Below are 22146 nucleotides of genomic sequence, written 5' to 3'. Positions count from 1 at the left end.
AGTCTTGGTTGGCTCTAAGAAGAGGACTCTGGACCAAGTGTGTGGGAAAGATTCTCTGACTTGAAGAGAAGCATATTAACCACATAGACAATGAAACTAAATCTGTAGAACTCTATGAGCCCAGAACTGCATGTGTGTGTTCCTGGGGGGCGGGGGGATATATACAAAAGAAGATTTTTGTTTGTTTTCTTCTTAAAAGGACTACTCAAAATTTTAAAAGCTTCTGCTCCAAAAATAGCTTGTTTATAGACTTTGATTAATTATTTTAAGAAAGTAAATTCAGCCCACTTAACATAGAGACAAGTGACAACAGAAGAAGATGAGGGAGAGATTTGAAGTGTGGAAGGAGCTTGATTGGCTTTGAAGACAGAGGAATGAGCCATGGTCAAGAAACCTGAGCAACTCCTGATGGTTAAATAAATAAATAAGCCCTAGAGTTTCTAGAAAGGAAGGCAGCCCTCCCTACTGGCACTTAGGATTTAGCACAGTGAGGTACCTGTCAGACTTCTGACCTTCAGAATTGTAATATAATACATTTATATTGTTTTAATCCACTAAGCTTGTGGTAATTTGTTACATCAGCAATTGAAACTAATACTAAATGTTAAATATTAAAGCATGTTACTATAGAAAACAGTATAGAGGTTTCTCAAAAAACTAAAAACAGAGTTGCCATATGATCCAGGAATTCCATTCCTGGGCATATACTCAGAGAAAACTATAATTTGAAAAGATACATGCACCCCTATGTTCACAGCAGCACTATTTACAATAGCCAAGACATGGAAACAACCTAAATGTCCATCGACAGATGAACGGATAAAGAAGATGTGGTATATATATCCAATGGAATAATACTCAGCCATTAAAAAGATAGAAATAATGCCATTTGCAGCAACATGGATGGACCTAGAGATTATCATACTAAGCAAAGTAAGTCAGAAAGAGATATACAGACACCATATGGTATCACTTAAATGTAGAATCTAAAATACAACAAAAATGAACATATCTACAAAACAGAGACAGACTAACAGACAGAAAACAGACTTGTGGTTGCCAAGGGGGAGGGGGTTGGAGGAGGGAAGTATTGGGAGTTTGGGATTAGCAGATGCAAACCATTATATATAGGATGGATAAACAACAAGGTCCTACTGTATAGCACAGAGGACTATGTTCAATATCCTGTGATAAACCATAATGGAAAAGAATATGAAAAAGAAGGTATATATATATATGTATGTGTGTGTGTGTGTGTGTGTGTGTGTGTGTGTGTGTATGTATAACTGAGTCACTTTGCTGTACAGCAATTAACACATTGTAAATCAACTATACTTCAATAAAATTTTAAAAATCATATTACAGCTCTAGTAACTATTATTAAAAGACACTTACATAGTAATACACATGAGATGAAATATAAATCTTAAAAATATAAATGACCAAAATACTTTTGACCTAATTTAACTTTGGTTTTTCACTAAAAGAAAATAATAAGTTTGTGAAAGCTTTCTTTATGTTCCAAAGAGTTTATCACTTTAAAGTTGTATACTGGGATAAAATTATTTATTGTTATGGTGTTTGCTGATGAGGTTAACAAATAAATAGATAAATAAATGTTTTGTGAAGATTTCCAAGACTCTTGTTAGAGAGATGAATAAAACCACATCAAATAATTTAAAAACTGTATCAGAGGTAATTAAATACTATATTGTTATTGGAGTTTGGAAGCAGAAAATTAATGACAAATGCTTTTTCCTTATATACCATAAATCTTAAGCCTGAAACAGAAAAAATTTTTACATATTATAACTATATAACTATAACCATACATATCTGTGGTAATCTGCAGTTTTTACTCTGAGCAAGTTAAAACTGCTCTTGTTTTTTCATGGTACCTATAGTAGTCACCTACAATTGCAATTCATGCTGTTACTTACTGCTATTCTTAGTTTAATATTTTTTCAAGTCTAAAGCCTTTATTGGGCCCAAATCTAATGTTGTAAGTTAGAATGTTCTGCCCCAAGACCTCCATGAAAATATAAAATTCTACTTATAAAAATAAATGCCTAAAATCTCTAAAACTTCCACATAAATTTAGGCATTGCTGTGGCAGAAAATATTGTATGATTACTTTATTAAGATATTTTATATTTCAGATTTATGTAATGTTTAACATATGTTAATTAAAAGCAAATAGGGAAAAGGTAATAATTACAATTTTTTTTTGTAAAGTCACATGCAGAATTTGGGATTAAAATGGAAATAATCAATGTTGCAGACTTCAGGATCCATCTGAGTATTTTTTGCCAAAATTTGAAACTTTTCTTTTTCTTTTGCCTCTATGAAACACCAATACGGCAAGGGATCAAAGAAAGGAAATTTCAATGGAAATAAGAGTTGGCTCATGAATTTTAAAGTTCAAGTGTACCTTGTAAAATTAGATAACTGGTTCTGATGAAGACTCAAGAAAGACTGTTTTCAAACACAGAAAGATTCACAATCTGGTAGCTATTGCCTATGTGCCACAGATAAGTCAAAACAAACAAACATACAAGCAAAACTCGAGGTGAGCAAAACTGGCATCCCTTGATCAAAGGTCATTTACGTAGTCAATGAGTCCTTAACTGCCTTCTCAAAGATTGCTGTGAATCAGTTCAAAAGAACTTTCTGAAAACCATTAATTTCAAGATCTTTCTCTGTCTTATATAATGGAGTATAAGAAGGTGAGAAGAAGCACGAGATTTTTAATGGTATGTAGAGTCATTATATGACATTAAATATAATTTTATGACTTTTTGTTACTTTTGTAAATGTGTAGAGATATATAAATGTATACACACAAATACAAAATTTTAAAAATATATTATTGAATGATTACTAAATGTGGATTTTGTGTAATTTTTATTTAAAAAGAAAACATGGGAATTAGAGAAAGGCAAACAAAAAAAAGTGATATATTTATATACCTTCAAGTATGCCTAAAATGAAAAAAGAAGGAAAATACTAGTGTTAAATGATGATGACCACATGGAGCAACCAGAACTCTCATACATTAATGATGAGACTGTTAACTGATTTGGCTACTTTTGAAAACTGTTGAGCCCTATCAACTATAGCTGAATGTATGTATTCTACAAACCAGACATTTCTTCCATCCCTAAGTATATACTCAACAGATATGCATACATATGTTAAACAACAACAGTAAAAAGGACTGTAATATTTTTTAAAAACTTTTTTGCAGGTCTTCCCTGGTGGCGCAGTGGTTGAGAGTCCGCCTGCCGATGCAGGGCACACGGGTTCATGCCCCATTCCGGGAAGATCCCACATGCCGTGAAGCGGCTAGGCCCGTGAGCCATGGCCGCTGAGCCTCCACGTCCGGAGCCTGTGCTCCGAAATGGGAGAGGCCACAACAGTGAGAGGCCCACATACCACACACACACACACACACAAAAAACCAAAAAACTTATTTGCAATATCCTATAATGGGATATTATCTAAATACTCATTAAGAGCATAAATAAGTTGTATTATATTCATACCGCAGAAAAATATCCATGAATAGAATTTACTAGTCATAATTAGACACAAAATATGAAAAAATGTCAAAAGCATAATGTTGAACAAAGTAATTCAGATAACATGATTACATATGTATAAACCTCAAAAAGAGATACATTTATTCAATGTTAACAGAAGTCATTTCTTTCATGGATGCAGCTAGAGAATGAAATGGAAACATGAGGGCAGCACCTTAATTATAGAGCATTATCTATCTTTTATTCTGGATTCACGTTTAATTTTTGAAAAATTTATTGAGCTATACATTTATCATTTGTACACATATCTGTTTTAATGTAGTTTTTCTACAAAAAAGCTGAACATTAAGAGTCAGATTTTCTTCTATTACATGTGTTAGGGGAATATCAGATTTAAAATGTGCCTTTTTAATCATTAAATGCAAACAATTATCTAAATCTGTAGATTACATTAATTGTAGATGCAATATCCAGCTTCCATTTCTGGATTTGATAAACTAAGCCTATACAGATTGCCTTGAAAACGTGGTAAGTCTGTAAAAATTCTATGGAATGTTTTTCATCACTCTTCTCCAAAACACAAGCCTGGAAGAGAAACCCAATTAGAGTGAGATTGTGCTCTAGTATTAACCTTCACCTCTGGGCTCTGTCACCAACATACCAATCAAGAACAGATCTACAAAGGAAAAAATGCACAAGCAGAAACCTCACACCACAGGCTGACATTTATATACCAGTTTTACATGAATAATGTTTCAGCATTATACTAGTATATTTGGTTTCTGTGTAAAAGAAATTGTTTTTATTAATAAAGATATATTTCAGTATATCTTTAAAAGTGGCTATTTCTTGCCTTTAGTTCTTTTGCTATACCTATTTGAAGAGAAAAACAAATGTAATAAAAAGTTATTTTTCAAAATACTAAAAAAGATGGTTTTATGCTTCTTTCATAAGTTAAATCTATTAATTTGTCAAGAATACTTCAATTCTATGTTTATTATTACATTTATTAAATTATACATTATATAATTTATTATATATGTGTTTATACTATACTGGAATAGAACCATCAGATTTCAAAGTAGAAATCAAACAATATTCTTTAGTACTAAATGCAAAACAGCTACAAAATTATGAATTCTCTGAGTTATTTGCTTTTGTTGACTAATGCAAATTTTTATTACTAGGAAATACTTCTACTAGGATTTGTATGTGGGAGGTTACTTTGATAGCTTGCCTCCTTAAGCCAACTCCCAGGGTCTTGCTATGTTGTCAGGGCACTGCATGGGACAATGGAAGTATCCTTGCTCTCAAAGTTCCTAAGAATTTACCCCTCCATTCGTAGAATTTAGCCCCATCAATTTCCTTGCTTTCATAAATACTTTGACATCTCACTTCTACTTTCAAGACACCTAGAATTAAAGACTCCACCAAAAAACTACTAGAGCTCATCGTACTAAGGGAACCAAGTCAGACAAAGACAAATATCACATGATATCACTTATATGTGGAATCTAAAAAAATGGATACAAATGAACTTATTTACAAAACAGAAATAGAGTCACAGATGTAGAAAACAAACTTATGGTTACCAGGGGGGAAAGACGGGGAGGGATAAATTGGGAGATTAGGATTGACATATACACACTACTATATTTAAAACAGATAACTAATAAGTATCTACTGTATAGCACAGGGAACTCTACTCAATATTCTGTAATGACCTATATGGGAAAAGAATCTTAAAAAGAGTGGTTATATGTATATTTATAACTGACTGACTTTGCTGTACAACAGAAACTAACACAATATTGTAAATTAACTATACTCCAATAAATTTTTTTTAAAAAAATCTAGGGGTCATCAATGAATTTGTTAAAGTTGTAGGATATAAAATTAATAAAAAGAAATCTATTGCATTTCTATATACTAACAACAAACTATCAGAAAGAGAAATTAAGGAAACAATCACATTTACAACTGCATCAAAAAGAATAAAATACCTTGGAATAAACCTATCTAAGGAGGTAAAAGATCTGTATTTAGAAAACTATAAGACACTGATGAAATAAATTGAGGACGACAAAAAGAGATGAAAAGAAATACTCTGTTCATGGATTGGAAGATTAATATCATAAAAGTAACCAAACTACTGAAGGCAATCTACAGATTCAATGAAATCCCTATCAAAATACAAAGGGAATTTTTCACAGAACTGGAGAAATAATTTTAAAATTTGTATAGAAACATAAAAGATCCCAAATAGCCAAAATAATCTTGAGAAAGAAGAAGAGAGATCAAGGTATCACACTCTCTGACTTCAGACTATACTACAAAGTACAGAAATCAAAACAGTATGGTACTGGCACAGAAAAAGACACATAGATCAATGGAACGGAATAGAAAGCACAGAAATAAACCCACACACTTATAGTTAATTAATCTATTACAAAGTAGGCAAGAATATACAGTGGAGAAAAGACAGTCTCTTCAGTAAGTGGTGCTGGGGAAACTGGACAGGTACTTGTAAAAGAATGAAATTAGAACATTCTCTAACACCATATATAAAAATAAACTCAAAATGGATTAAAGACCTAAATGTAAGATGTGGTATCATAAAACTCCTAGAAAAAAACCTAGTCAGCATACTCCTTAACATAAATCATGGCAATATTTTGGGGTATCTGTCTCCTAAGCCAAAAGAAATAAAAGGAAAAATAAACAAATAGTGTCTAATTAAACATAAAAGCTTTTGCACAGAAAAGGAAACCATCAACAAAACCAAAAAGACAATCTTCTGAATGGGAGAAAATATTTCCAAATGATATGACCCCAAAGGGGTTAATATCCAACATATATAAATAGCTCATACAACTCAACATCATAAATAAATAAGTAAATAAATAACCCAATTAAAAAATGGGCAGAAGAACTGAATAGACAATTTTCCAAATGAAACAGAAAGATGGCCACCAGGCACATGAAAAGATGCTCAATATCACTAATTATTAGGGAAACACAAATCAAAACCACAATGAGATATTACCTCACACCTGTCAGAATGGCTTACATGGAAAAGAACACAAATAACAAATGTTGGCAAGGATGTGGAGAAAAGAGAACACTTGTACACTCTTGGTGGGAATGTAAATTGGTGGAAAACAGTAGGGAGGGTTCTCAAAAACTTAAAAATAGAACTAGCATATGACCCAGCAATTCTACTCTTGGATATATATCCAAAAAACAAACAAACACACTAATTTGAGGATAAATGCACCCTAGTGTTCATATATTTACAATTGCCAAAATATGGAAGCAACCAAAGTGTCCCTCAACAGATAAAGATGTCATATATATATATATATATATATATATATATATATATACACACACACACACATGCACACACACACACACACACCAAAATACTATTCAGCCAGAAAAAAGAATGAAACTGCCATTTGCAACACCATGGATGGACTTGCAGGATATTATACTAAGTGGAGTAAGTCAAACAGAGAAAGACAAATACTGTATGATATCACCTATATGTGGAATCTAAAAAATAAAATGAACTAGTGAATATAACAATAAAGAAGCAACTAACAGAGATACAGACTAGTGATTACCAGTGGGGAGAGAGAAGGCGGGAGGGGCAAGAAAAGGGTAGGGGATTAAAATTTTGTATAAAAAATTTTATACAAACTACTATGTATAAAATAAATAAGCTACATGGATATATTGTACAATACAGGGAACATAGTCAATATTTTATGATAACTATAAATGGAATATAACCTTTAAAAATTTTAAATCACTATGTTGTACACCTGGAACTTAAATAATATTGTACATCAACTAAACCTCATTAAAAAAAAAAGACACCTAGGATTATCTTTGCAGTGGCTGTTTTTGTTTTAGTTTTTTAAAGAAAAGAAGAAACTGATTCTTCAATTTGTTTATGTTTCAGTCTAGAAAAATAAGCTCTTAATCAGGGAACAACAAATGGATATGGTTCAATATTTGTAATGGTAGAGACTGGAAAATATAAGAAAAATTCCTGTCAATTATATTTTAATAAGTTATCTGGTAAAGATGGCTTTTGTACACTTTGGGCATTCGCGATTGTTAATGATCAAGTTTGTTATTCATGATTAATTGTTCAATGATAGGATATTGGGAAAAAATAATATATGCTTTGGTAAGTAAAAAGAATTCAGTAAAAGTATGTTCTCAATATTTGTATGTCTAGTCAACTCTGAGGTCAAGTACCCAAATGGTTTATTTTTGCATCCCTCTCACACTTGGCAAAATATTCTTGAAATTTTCTTTTTAAAAATATATTTATGGAAAAAAGCATATACATTATCTTTCAAAATAATTGAATGATTACTCTAAGTACTGCTCAGAGTGATACAGTCTAGAGCAACTTGATTGGTTGTGTATATTAAAATTTTATTATGTAACTATACAAATACTTCTAACACTAGAATTCAACAAAATAAATATTTATGTGACTTGGAGAGTAATTTTGTTTTTTCTTCCTCTTCTGAGTCTTCTTTTAGATAAAATGTAATTTTTTCAATTTTATATTTATTGAATTTGTTTTGCTTTGCTTGATTTTATTCATTTTATATATATTTATTGTATATATTTATTGTACATATTCTATTTTCTATTTATTGTATACAATAATTAGAATTTCAGACTGATTAAAATTAGCAATTTGATTCATATTAATTATTAATTAAACTTTTTATTTTGAGATAATTTTGGACTGACATGCAGTTGTAAGAAACAATGCTATTGAAGACCATCTGGGTTGTTTCCAGTGTTTGGCTATTAGGAATAAAGTTGTTATGAACATTTATGTACAAGTCTTTATGTGAACATTAATTTTCATGTCTCTGGGATAAAAGACTAAGAGTGCAATTGCTGGATTGTATGGCAGTTCCATGTTTAGTTCCTTTCAAAAACTTCTCAACTGTTTTTCAGAGTGGTTGTAATATGTTACATTCCCAACATCAGTGCATGTGTAATCCAACCTCTTTGTGTCCTCACCAACATTTGGTGTGGTCATAACTTTTTATTTTAGACATTCTGATAGATGTGTAGTAATATTTCACTGTTTTTAATTTGCATGGCTAAATGGCCAATAATTTTGAACATCTTTTCATCTGCCTGTGCACCATCTGTATATCCTCTTTGGTGAAATGTCTGTTCATGTATTTTGACCATTTTTTAAAATATGATAATTAGTTTCTTTTTACTGTTGAGTTTTTGGAAATTATATATATATATATAAATTTCCCTTCTGTTTCATTTATATATTTTTTATTTTCTCGCCTTTCTTCATTATCTACAACTTCCAGTACTATGTTAAATAAGAGTAGTGACAGTGGACATCCTTGCCTTATTCCAAATCTTAGAACAAGTATTATGTCTTTAATCATTAAGTATAGTGCTGGCTGTAGGGTTTTTAAATGGTCTTTACTAAGTAGAGAATGTTCTTCTGTATTATTTTTCTGAGAGTCTGACTCACAAATGACAAAGAATTTTCAATTTTTTTTGTGCTCAATTGGTATGATATGATCTTTCTTCTTAATTCTGATGATATGATAGGTTACATTTATCAGTTTTAGAGTATTGAACTAAGCCTGCATTACTGGAAGGAACCCTACATAGCCATGGTGTATAATTATTTTTATTTGTTGTGAAACTATATTTACTAATATTTTGTTAAGGTTGTTGTGCCTATAGTTACAAGGATTATTTGTCTGTAATTTGTCATTTGTTTTGTCTTTGTCTGGTTTTAACATCACAGTGATACCAGCTTCAGAAAAATAAATTGGGAAATGGTCCCTCCTCTCCTATTTCCTGGAAGAAATTGCATAGAATTGGTTTTAATTCTTATTTCAATATTTGGTAGAATTCACTAGTGAAACCATTAGGCTCTGGAAGTTTTTTTACACAGATTTTTAGTTAGGAATTAAATTTTCTTTAGAGTTATAAGGCTATTCAAATTAACTGCTGCATATTGAGAAAGTTTAGTAACTGCTACTTTTTGAGGAATTGGTCTGTTTTATCTAAATTGTCAAATTTATGTGTTTAGAGTTGTTTATAGTATTTTCTTAATGTCCTTTTGATATCTGCAGAGTCTGTACATTCCTGATATTCGTAATTTGTGTCTTTTTTTTTCTTTGTCAGTCTTGCTAAAGGTTACCAATTTTATTGATCTTTCCAAACAATGTTTTTATTCACTTTAATTCATTTCTATTGATATTTCTGCTTTAAATATCCATGGTTTCTGTTCTTAGATTATTGACTTAAAGTGCTTTCTCTTCCCCAAAGTGAGTAGATGTGTTTCACAAATATTGATATGTTGTATATTCATTTTCATTTACTGTATTTTAAAATTTCCCTTGATACTTCCTCTTTGCTCCATGGGTTATGTAGAACTATGGGATTAGTTTAGAAATCTTTGGAAAATTTTCAATTTCTTTCTATTTTGATTTCTAGTTTGATTCTATTGTGGCCTCACAGTACACCTTGTATGACAGCAATTATTTTAAATTTATCAAGCTTTGTTTAATGGACCAGGATATGGGATATGGTCTATCTTGGTATATGTTTCATGGACACTTGAAAAGAACGTGTATTCTACTATTGTTAAGTGCTTTATATGTATCCTTTTGATTGATGGTGATGTTAATTCTTTTATATTGCTATCTAGTTGTCCTATCAATTTTTGAGAGTGGGATATGGAAGACTTCAACTATAATTATGGATTTATCTACTTCTTCTTTCAATTCTATTAGCTTTTCTTAATATAGTTTGTCACTATTATATATTGCATAAACATTTGGATTGCTGTCTTCTTCTTGGATGATTGCTTCATGTGTTGTCCCTCTCTGACCCTGGTAACTTTCTTTGATTCTAAATCTACTTTATCTGATGTTAACATAGCCAATTCTGCTTTGTTTTGATTAAAGTGTGTATGATGATGTGACTTTTGCATCCTTTTAATGTCATCTTTCCCATTTCATTATGTTTGAAGTGAATTTACTGTAGAAAGCATATAGTTGATTGCTCCTTTTAATCCACTCTGCCAATCTCTGTCTTTAACTTGTAATTTTAGACCAGTTTCATTTAACATAATTATTGACATGTAAAAAATTGTCTGCCATTTTATTTTATTTATTGAAGTATAGTTGGTTTACAATATCATATTAGTTTCAGGAGTACAGCAGAGTTAATCAGTATTTTTGCAAATTATACTTCATTATAAATTATTACAGGATAATGGCTATAATTTCCTATACTATGAAATATATATTTGTTTCTTATCTATTTTATACATAATAGTTTGGATCTGATAATCCCATATCCCTAATTTGCCCTTCCCCCTCTTCCCTCTCCCCTTTGGTAACCATAAGTTTGTTATCTGTTTGTGAGTCTGTTTCTGTTTTGGAAATAAATTCACTTGTATCATATTTTAGATTCCACATATAAGTGATATCATATGGTATTTGTCTTTCTGACTTACTTCACTTTGTATGATAATCTCTAGGTCCATCCAGGTTGCTGCAAAATGCATTATTTCATTCTTGCTTTTATGGTTGACTTGTATTCCATGATATGTATATGTCTCACATCTTCTTAATCCAATTGTCTGTTGATGGGCTCTTGGATTGCTTCCATATCTTGGCCATTGTAAATAGTGCTGCTACAAACACTGGAGTGCATCTATCTTTCTGAATTAGTGTTTTTGTGTTTTCCAGATTTATACCCAGGAGTGGAATTGCTGGGTCATATGGTAGTTCTATTCGTAGTTTTTTTGAGTCTCCATACTGTTTTCCACAGTGACTGTACAAATTTACATTCCCACAAACAGGGTACAAGGACTCTCTTTTCTCCACATCCTCGCCAACATTTATTATTTGTAGACTTTCTGATGTTAGCCATTCTGACAGGTTTTGATTTGCATTTCTCTATTAATTAGGGATGTTGAGCATCTTTTCATGTGCCTGTTAGCCATCTGTATGTGATATTTAGAAAATGTCTGTTTAGATCTTCTGCCTATTTTTGATTGGTTGTTTGTCTTCTGCTATTGAGTTATATGAGTTGTTTATATATTTTGGAAATTAACCCCTTTATGGGTCATATCATTTGCAAATATTTTCTCCAATTCAGTAGGTTGTCTTTTTGTTTTTGTCAGTGGTTTCCTTTTCTGCGCAAAAGCTTTCATGTTTAATTGGACACTATTTGTTTATTTTTTCTTTTATTTCTTTTTCCTTAGGAGACAGATACCCCAAAATATTGCCATGGTTTATGTCAAAGAGTGTTCTGTGTTTTTCTCTAGGAGTTTTATGGATTCAGGTCTTACATTTAGGTCTTTAATCCATTTTGAGTTCATTTTTTTATATGGTGTAAGGGAACATTCTAAATCTCATTGTTTTATAAGTAGCTGTCTAGTTTTCCCAGCACAACTTGTTTAAAAGACTGTATTTTCTCCACTCCATATTCTTGCCTAATTTGTCATAGATTAATTGACCATAGATGCATGGTTTATTTCTTGGCTCTCTATTCTGTTCCTTTGATCTATATGTCTGTCTTTGTGCCAATACCACAATGTTTTGATTACTGTAGCTTTGTAGTATAGTCTGAGGTCTGGGAAGGTAATACTTTCAGTATTGTTATTTTTTCTTAAGATTAGTTGGGAAATTCATGGTGTCATATGAATTCTAGGATCATTTCTTTTAGTTCTGTAAAAAATACCATGGGTGTTTTAAAGTGATTGAAATCTGTAGATTGCTTTGGGTAGTATGGCCATTTTAAAATATTAATTCTTCCAATCCAAAAGCATGGAATATCTTTCAATTTATTTGTGTCATCTTCAATTTCCTTCATCAATATTTTATAGTTTTCAGAGTATACATCTTTCACCTACTTGGTTAAATTTATCTCTAGGTATTTTATTCTTTCTGATGCAATTTTAAATGGGATTGCTTTTTGTTTTTTACTTTCTCTTCCTGATATTTCATTATTAGTGTATAGAAATGAAACAGATTTCTGTATGTTAATCTTGTATCCTGCAATGCTGCTGAATTCATTTATTAGTTCTAATAGTTTTTGGGTGGAGAATTTAGGGTTTTCTACATAAAGTATCATGTCATTTTCAAATAGTGAGACTTTACCTCTTCCATTCCAATTTGGATACTTTTTATTCCTTTTCCTTGTCTGATTTCTGTGGTGAGGGCTTCTAATAACATGTTAAATAGAAGTGGCAAGAGTGGGAATCCTTGTCTTGTTCCTGAATTTAGCAGGGAGGCTTTCAGCTTTTCACCATTCAGTATGATGTTGGCTCTGGGTTTGCCATAAATGGCCTTTATTATGTTGAGATATGTTTCCTATCGCCACTTAAATGAAAGTTTTTATCATGAATGATCATTGAAGTCATTTTATTTTTTGTTTTCAGTTTGCTCATATCTGTTTTCTTTTTCATATGTTTTCTTTTCCCTGCCTTCCATAGGTTACTTGGATATATTAAGATTTATATTTTTTTAACCTATAATGCTTTCATGTGTATCTTTTTGCATAGCTTTACATGTTTTTAACAATTTTATTGAGATATCTTATCTGTGTCCACTTTAATTTCCTCCATCAATGTTTTATAGTTTTCTGTATACAAGTCTTTCACATCTGTGGTTAAGGTTATTGCTAAGAGTTTTACTCTTTTTGCTGCTATTGTAAATGGAATTTTCTTAATTTCCTCTTTGGATAATTCATTGTTAGTATATAGAAATGCCATCAATTTTTGTATATTGATTTTGTATCCTGTAACTTTACTGAATTTGTTAAAATAAAATTAACGAGGAAGTGTGAAAATAGTTTTATTGATGTTAGATGGGTTTCAGAGTAAAACTAGTTAAAATAAACTGAAAAACAAAAATTAGCACTAGAAAAATAAATTACATAAATAAGAAAGACTCATGCCCAAAAAACAGTTGTCAAAAATAAATATATATCTAGATGAATACGTTTTTTAAACGTTTAAATGCAGTGAACTGATACTATATTTTCAAATGTAACGATCTAGAGTTAATGGTTATCATTGGCATAATGTTGTAAACAAATATTTTCTAAAAATGGGGAATGATCTCAAGCAAGCTCTTATACAAATGGCCTTGACACAGTCTCTGTGCATTATGTTTGTGTTATAACTTTTTTTAATTATTAAAGAGTACAGTTCAACTTGTATACATTGACTGAATGTGTTTCTTACATAAATTGAATTTTTATTAGAGGTGTAAATTATTGCTGGAATATTAATCTCAATGCTACAGGAATACAGAAATCCTCTATTATAAATGTTAGCTGTAAATCATCATTCCTCTAATTACAAGAATAACCTGATGATTAGAAAATCATTCATGTGGCAACTATTAAAACTTAATATAGGGTTATATTACAGCTTTCTTTAAAAATGGTTTATGATGCAGTATTTCACATCTGCTAAAAAGTATAGAGAATTTTGAGCACTCACACCTACCACAGACTTCTATTAACTTCTTATATTTTTCTATATTGATTTTATTTACGTATCATTTATCTAATACTATGGAACAAACCACCTCAGTAACTTTCTATTAAATATGAAGTGACTAGGGTCAGTGGGTGTTTCTTCTGTTCTACAAAGTGTAGCTGAAGTCACGCATGTGGCCACATTCACTTGAGAGCACACAGAGAGGTGATTTACAAAAGATTATGTGTCTACCTTCGGTTGAAAGTCAGAATGCCCTAAAACAATTCACTTACACTTTGTAGATGCTCTAAGAGGGTTTATGAGCATTTTAAATCATCCTGAAGTCTTAACAAAAGGACCTATAGCCTCACCCATAATTTGATCTAAACCCTAAGACCATATTTTACTAAAAGCATCCTGGATTTAATCATTTCCCTGAGGTTATTTCTTGCTTTGAGAATGTGTTACCAGCTGGAGAGATTGAGAATGAAAAATAGTTTTGTTTTTCAACTCAGAGTTCTAGGGTAGACATATTTCTACAATTTCTGCTTAAAAAATGAATAGTTCTTTAATAAATCACCTCTTTCTTAAAACAACATACCAAAAGTAGCAAAAAGAAGCCAACTGACACTATTGACATTCCGCATGAAAATTTCTTTAACCATAGCCACAATTTTATTTGGATTATGTTATATTTTTCAAGTTACCTTTGGAAATAGTCCCACTAATATGTCCACCAATATTTAGCATAAGTTCCTCTTTCTCCAGATTTCTTCATTGATATTCAAACGTCCCATATTGTACAGAAAAACTCACTGTGTTTTCCTTTACTTTCTCTCACACTTAAAATACTTCTCATACTTGATGTGTGATTTTTTTCCCACAATAACCAATTCTCTAACACCAGCTGGGTGTCCTCCAACAATTCCTTTCTGACACTCCTGGAATTAATGCAGACCCCAGAGGTTAAAGGCTCAATCCAACAAGACTGGACCCCACTTCAGGTGCCAGCCAAAGGTCCAGGTTTCTAGAAAGTCCAGGCTGTTACTCTGACTGACCAGCTATAAATCAGGGTTTACATGACGCCCTACTTAGAGTTAATAATTTGCTAGAGTGGCTCACAGAACTTAGGAAAACAGTTTACTTACTACTGCTGATTTATTACAAAAGATATTGATATTTTAAAGGATGCAAATGAACATACAGATAAAAAGATACATAGGGTGAGGTCCTGAAGGGTATTGAGCACAGGAGCTTCTGTCCCCTTGGAGATGGGGTACCCCACACTCTTAGCAACTGGATGTGTACACCAACTTGGAAGCTACCCAAATCCCATACTTTAGGGATATTTATGTAGGCATGATTGATTATTAACTCATTTCCAGCCCCTCTCCTCTCTTGGTGGGGGCATAGGGCTGAAAGTTCCAAGCTTCTATCATCGCTTGTTCTTTCTAGTGACCAGCCTCCATCCAGAAGCCCATTAAGCTTCACTTCATTGGAACAAAAGATGCTCATATCATCCAGGAAATTCCAAGGGATTTAGGAGCTCACTGTCAGATGCTTCTATCATTCAGGAAATTAGAGGGTTTTAGGTACTCCATGAGAGGAAGTGGGGTCAAAGACCAAATATTAACAGGAACTGGGGACACAGATAATTTTTTTAAATTATTATTTCACAGTCCATCCTTTACAGCAAATTGATCCAATCTGTTCATTGTGTTCACTAATATTGGGAAATAAAAACTCCATCATAAGAGCCAAATGTCCAATTAGGCTTGGGATATGAGTCAAGGGATTCCCTGAAGATCCCTGGTGGTGGTGGGGAAAGGGAGTCAGTGAGTTGCTGCCTGCCTTGTGAATCTGGGCAGGAAGACTGGAAAAAGACCCTCAGGGTATATTTGCTATTTAGTTTTCAAGAATAACTATTTTTAGTAACTATTATTAGCCCTATCCTATTCTTTGAGAATAACAGTAAATTATGATCAGTATTCCATTGCTAAAGTGACAGTGGAATGATCACTGCTGACACTAGGAACAGGATCATGACTCTCAAACAAGAAGATAGCCAAAACATGATGGAAACCGAACTAAGAATGCAGCAGGTACACTACAAAAGAGAAAAATTAGATCTGCCTCTGATGGGGCTTTGGGCACACAGAATGGATGTATGGAAAATGAAGGTGTTCTCCAGTAATTTTTAAAGATCTCAGGAATGGAAAATCTGGTTTAAGTTCTGACTCTGGGCAGTTATACATTAATGGAAATTTTTATTACAAGTGTTTTAAAAAAAGGAAAATCATATTCTAAATATTCAGACTGATAAAACATGACATACAGCTTATATTTGGTTATTTTCAATGATCAGAATTCCAATTTTTATCTATATATATTAGTGAGGTTGAGTCATTCATTCCGTTTCTTGATCTCAAAATGCATTAGCATTTAAATCTTTCATAAATGTAAGGTATATCATTTTTTTTTGTCTGAAGATACAATTGATAAGGGCAGAGATAAAAATTGTACTTACTCAATAAGAAGAAATACTTTAGGCAAAATAATTTTTACTGACTAACTTCATCTTTCTTCTCTCTAAATTAGCAGATATCACCACTTTTTTTTCAAGCTTGATTTTTGAAATAGAGGAAATATGACACCTGTCCTTGTCAATTGTCAGTTTCATTCAATTGTTCCTTTCTGTTTCCAACATATTTTTAAAAGAAAGAAACTGAGATAATTAGATATACCAGTCTTATATAACTTTAAAAGAAATACCCCCATGTATTATTTTGGAGGGATAGAGCCCTTAGATCTCAAAAGAAGTTAAAAGTTACCTATTTTAAAAGTTGGTATAATTGCAAAGCAATACAATGTAACAAAATGTTTACAAGGGAAACTATTAGAACTATAATTATATTTCCTTTTGTTTCTTTACTTATTTATAACATCTTTATTGGAGTATAATTACAATGGTGTGTTGGTTTCTGCTTTATAATAAAGAGAATCAGCTATACATATACATATATCCCCATATCTCCTCCCTCTTGCTTCTCCCTCCCACCCTCCTTATCCCACCCCTCTAGATGGTCACAAAGCACTGAACTGATCTCCCTGTGCTATGATTTCATTGAAATGGGTTTAATTTATAGGGAAAGGGTCTTCTCTCAGATTTCTATTGTAATTAGACAACTAAAGAAACACCCATACAATATGTAATAAACTCGTTAAATTTTTTTTGAGTAATAGATTCATTTATCTGGAAATCTAAAAGAAAGTCTTCTGCATGACATGCATAATGCATTGTGACGTTAAAAAAAGATGGCTTCAATACTGCACAATGTCTCTGATTTCCAAAATGCATTATTCATTATATCCTGATGGCCCAAATTATCAAAATGAATCAGTCAGGACATAATTTCTCAAAATGAATTTTACCATGAAATTCCACAGAACATGATTCATGCAGTGTGAAGAAAGACACAATCATTTTTATAGTTATTATTACTTTGACAAGTAGAGAAATAACAGGGAAGCATATGAAGGGAATGGCTTAAAAAATAATAAATTTTGAGGGGCCATGGCAGGTAAGAATGAACCAAACTTATTTCACTACTTAAAAGAAATTTACAATTCTAATTTTTCCAATAACAAAGGAATAGCTCTATACTATGCATATAAATGCATTAAAATATTTCTGATAGTCAAGAAAGTACAAGCTAGGGTGTTTTTTTAAATTATTTAAGTCTTAATAAGACATTGTCACAGATGCTGAATAATCTTGTGTGCTCCAGCTACATATACATTATATTTAAGAATCCTATAACATACTCATTTAGTCAAATCATGTAAATATTTTAACATTTATTGTAATACAAACTATATTAATAATGGAGCTGTTGGTAAAAGCCTAGGATATCCTTCCATTTATTACAAAAGACATAAAGAACCTCCAAAAATGAATGAAGAATTCATTAAATAAATCAGAAAAAAATTTTTAAGCATATAATACGCTTGAGCAAATGCCAACACAGTAGTCAGTAAAATGATAAATATGAAAGTGTTGGTTCTATTAGTGAAAGTGCAGACAAGAAATAATTGCAAGAACATTCTAACTACTATGATAGATCCACCAGAGGGCAGACAGCAAAAGCAAGAAGAACTGTAGCCTGTGGAACGAAAACCATACTCAGTGAAAGGTAGACAAAATGAAAAGGCAGAGGACTATGTACCAGATGAAGGAACAAGAAAAAAAACCAGAAAAACAACTAAATGTAGTGGAGATGGGCAACCTTCCAGAAAAAGAATTCAGAATAATGATAGTGAAGATGATGGCAGACCTCAGAAAAAAAATGGAGGCAAAGATCAAGAAGATGAAAGAAATGTTTAACAAAGACCTAGAAGAATTAAAGAACAACCAGCTAGAAGAATTAAAGAACAAACAAACAGAGATGAACAATACAATAACTGAAATGAAAAATACACTAGAAGGAATCAATAGCAGAATAACTGAGGCAGAAGAACAGATAAGTGACCTGGAAGAAAGAATGTTGGAATTCACTGCCATGGAACAGAATAAAGGAAAAAGAATAAAAAGAAATGAAAAGAGCCTAAGAGACCTCTGTGGGCAACCTTCCAGAAAAAGAATTCAGAATAATGATAGTGAAGATGATGGCAGACCTCAGAAAAAAAATGGAGGCAAAGATCAAGAAGATGAAAGAAATGTTTAACAAAGACCTAGAAGAATTAAAGAACAACCAGCTAGAAGAATTAAAGAACAAACAAACAGAGATGAACAATACAATAACTGAAATGAAAAATACACTAGAAGGAATCAATAGCAGAATAACTGAGGCAGAAGAACAGATAAGTGACCTGGAAGAAAGAATGTTGGAATTCACTGCCATGGAACAGAATAAAGGAAAAAGAATAAAAAGAAATGAAAAGAGCCTAAGAGACCTCTGGGACAACATTAAATGCACCAACATTAGCATTATAGGGGTCCCAGAAGGAGAAGAGAGAGAGAAAGGACACGAGAAAATATTTGAAGAGATTATAGTCGAAAACTTCCCTAACATGGGAAAGGAAATAGCCACCAAAGTAGAGGAAGCAGAGAGAGTCCCATGCAGGATAAACCCAAGGAGAAACGTGCCAAGACACACAGTAATCAAATTGATAAGAATTAAAGACAAATTATTAAAAGCAACAAGGGAAAAATGGAAAATAGCATACAAGGGAACTCCCATATGGATAGCAGCTGATTTCTCAGCAGAAACTCTACAAGCCAGAAGGGAGTGGCATGATATACTTAAAGTGATGAAAGGGAAGCATATACTACCAAGACTACTTTACCCAGAAAGGATCTCATTCAGATTCTACAGAGAAATCAAAAGTTTTACAGACAAGCAAAACCTAAGAGAATTCAGCACCACCAAACCAGCTCTATAACAAACACTAAAGGAAAGTCTCTAAGTGGGAAATAGAAGAGAAGAAAAAGACCTACAAAACAAACCAAAGACAATTAAGAAAATGGTCATAGAAACATACATATCGATAATTACCTTAAATGTGAATGGATTCAATGCTCCAACCAAAAGACATGACTCACTGAATGGACACAAAAAAAGACCCATCTAACTGCTGTCTACAAGAGACCCACTTCAGACCTGGGGACACATACAGACTGAAAGTGAGGGGATGGAAAAACACCTCAATACATAAGGCAAATGTTAACAGCTATGGAGGGGGACATCAACAGTAACACAATAATAGTGGGGGACTTTAACACCTCACTTAAACCAATGGACAGATCATCCACATGGAAAATTAATAAGGAAACACAAGCTTTAAATGACACAATGGACCAGAGAGAATTACTTGATATTTATAGGACATTCCATCCAAAAACAGCAGATTACAATTTCTGCTCAAGTGGACATGGAACATTCTCCAGGACAGATCACATCTTGGGTCACAAATCAAGCCTCAGTAAATTTAAGAAAAGTGAAATCCTATCAAGCATCTTTTCCAACCACAACGCTATGAGATTAGAAATCAATTACAGGGAAAAAAACGTAAAAAACACAAACACAAGGAGGTGAAAAAAAATGTTACTAAATAACCAAGAGCTCACTGAAGAAATCAAAGAGGAAATCAAAAACTACCTAGAAACAAATAACAATGAAAACACGAGGATCCAAAATCTATGGGATGCAGCAAAAGCAGTTCTAAGAGGGAAGTTTATAGCAATACAATCCTACCTCAAGAAACAAGAAAAACCTTAAATAAACAATCTAACCTTACACCTAAAGGAACTAGAGAAAGGAGAACAAACAAAACCCAAATTAGTAGAAGGAAAGAAATAAAAAATATCAGAGGAGAAAGAAATGAACTAGAAACAAAGAAAACAAGAGCAAAGATCAATAAAGACTCATCAGGAAAAAGAGGGAGAGGACTCAAATCAAGAAAATTAGAAATGAAAAAGGAGAAGTTACAACAGACACTACAGAAATACAAAGCATCCAAAGAGACCACTACAGGCAACTCTATGCCAAAAAAATGGACAACCTGGAAGAAATGGACAAATTCTTAGAAAGGTATAACCTTCCAAGACTGAACCAGGAAGAAACAGAAAATATAAACAGACCAATCACAAGTCGTGAAATTGAAACTGATAAAAAATCTTCCAACAAACAAAAGTCCAGGACTAGATGGCTTCTCAGGTGAATTCTATCAAACATTTAGAGAAGAGCTAACACCCATCCTTCTCAAACTCTTCCAAAAAATTGCAGAGGAAGGAACACTCCCAAACTCATTCTATGAGGTCACAATCACCCTGATACCAAAACCAGACAAAGATAATACAAAAAAAAGACAATTACAGACCAATATCACTGATGAATAGAGATGGAAAAATCCTCAACAAAATACTAGCAAACAGAATCCAACAACACATTAAAAGGATCACACACCATGAGCAAGTGGGATTCACCCCAGGGATGCAAGGATACTTCAATATATGCAAATCAATCAATGTGATACACCATATTAACAAATTGAAGAAGAAAAAACATATGATCATCTCAATAGATGCAGAAAAAGCTTTTGACAAAATTCAACACCAATTTATGATAAGAACTCTCCAGAAAGTTGGCATAGAGGGAACCTACCTCAAGATAATAGAGGCCATATAGAACAAACCCACAGCAAACATCATTCTCAATGGTGAAAAACTGAAAGCATTTCCTCTAAGATCAGGAACAAGACAAGGATGTCCACTCTCACCACCATTATTCAACATAGTTTTGGAAGTCTTAGTGACGGCAATCAGAGAAGAAAACGAAATAAAATATATATTGGAAAAGAAGAAGTAAAACTGTCACTGTTTGCCGATGACATCATACTATAATTAGAGTTTCCTAAAGTTGCCAGCAGAAAACTACTAGAGCTAATCAATAAATTTGGTAAAGTTGCAGGATACAAAATTAATGCACAGAAATCTCTTGCATTCCTATACACTAACAATGAAAGATCAGAGAGAAATTAAGGAAACAATCCTATTCACCACTGCAACAAAAAAAATAAAATACCTAGGAATAAACCTACCTAAGGAGGTAAAAGACCTGTGTGCAGAAAACTATAAGACACTGATGAAAGAAATCAAAGATGTCACAAACAGATGGAGAGATAAACACCTGTATGCAGAAAACTATAAGACACTGATGAAAGAAATTAAAGATGATACCAACAGATGGAGAGATATACCACGTTTTTGGATTGAAAGAATCAATATTGTGAAAATGACTATACTACCCAAAGCAATCTACAGATTCAATGCAATCCCTATCAAATTACTAATGGCAGTTTTTACAAAACTAAAACAAAAAATATTAAAATTTGTATGGAGACAAAAAAGACCCCAAATAGCTGAAACAATCTTGAGGGAATAAACTCAAAATGGATTAAAGACCTAAATATAAGACCAGACAGTATAAAATTCATAGAGGAAAACATAGGCAGAACACTATTTTACATAAATCACAGCCCACCTCCTAGAGTAATGGAAATAAAAACAAAAATAAACAA

The sequence above is a fragment of the Physeter macrocephalus genome, chromosome 20, assembly GCF_002837175.3.
Source record: "Physeter macrocephalus isolate SW-GA chromosome 20, ASM283717v5, whole genome shotgun sequence".
In the NCBI taxonomy this organism is placed as follows: domain Eukaryota; kingdom Metazoa; phylum Chordata; class Mammalia; order Artiodactyla; family Physeteridae; genus Physeter; species Physeter macrocephalus.
This window is presented reverse-complemented; position numbering follows the sequence as displayed.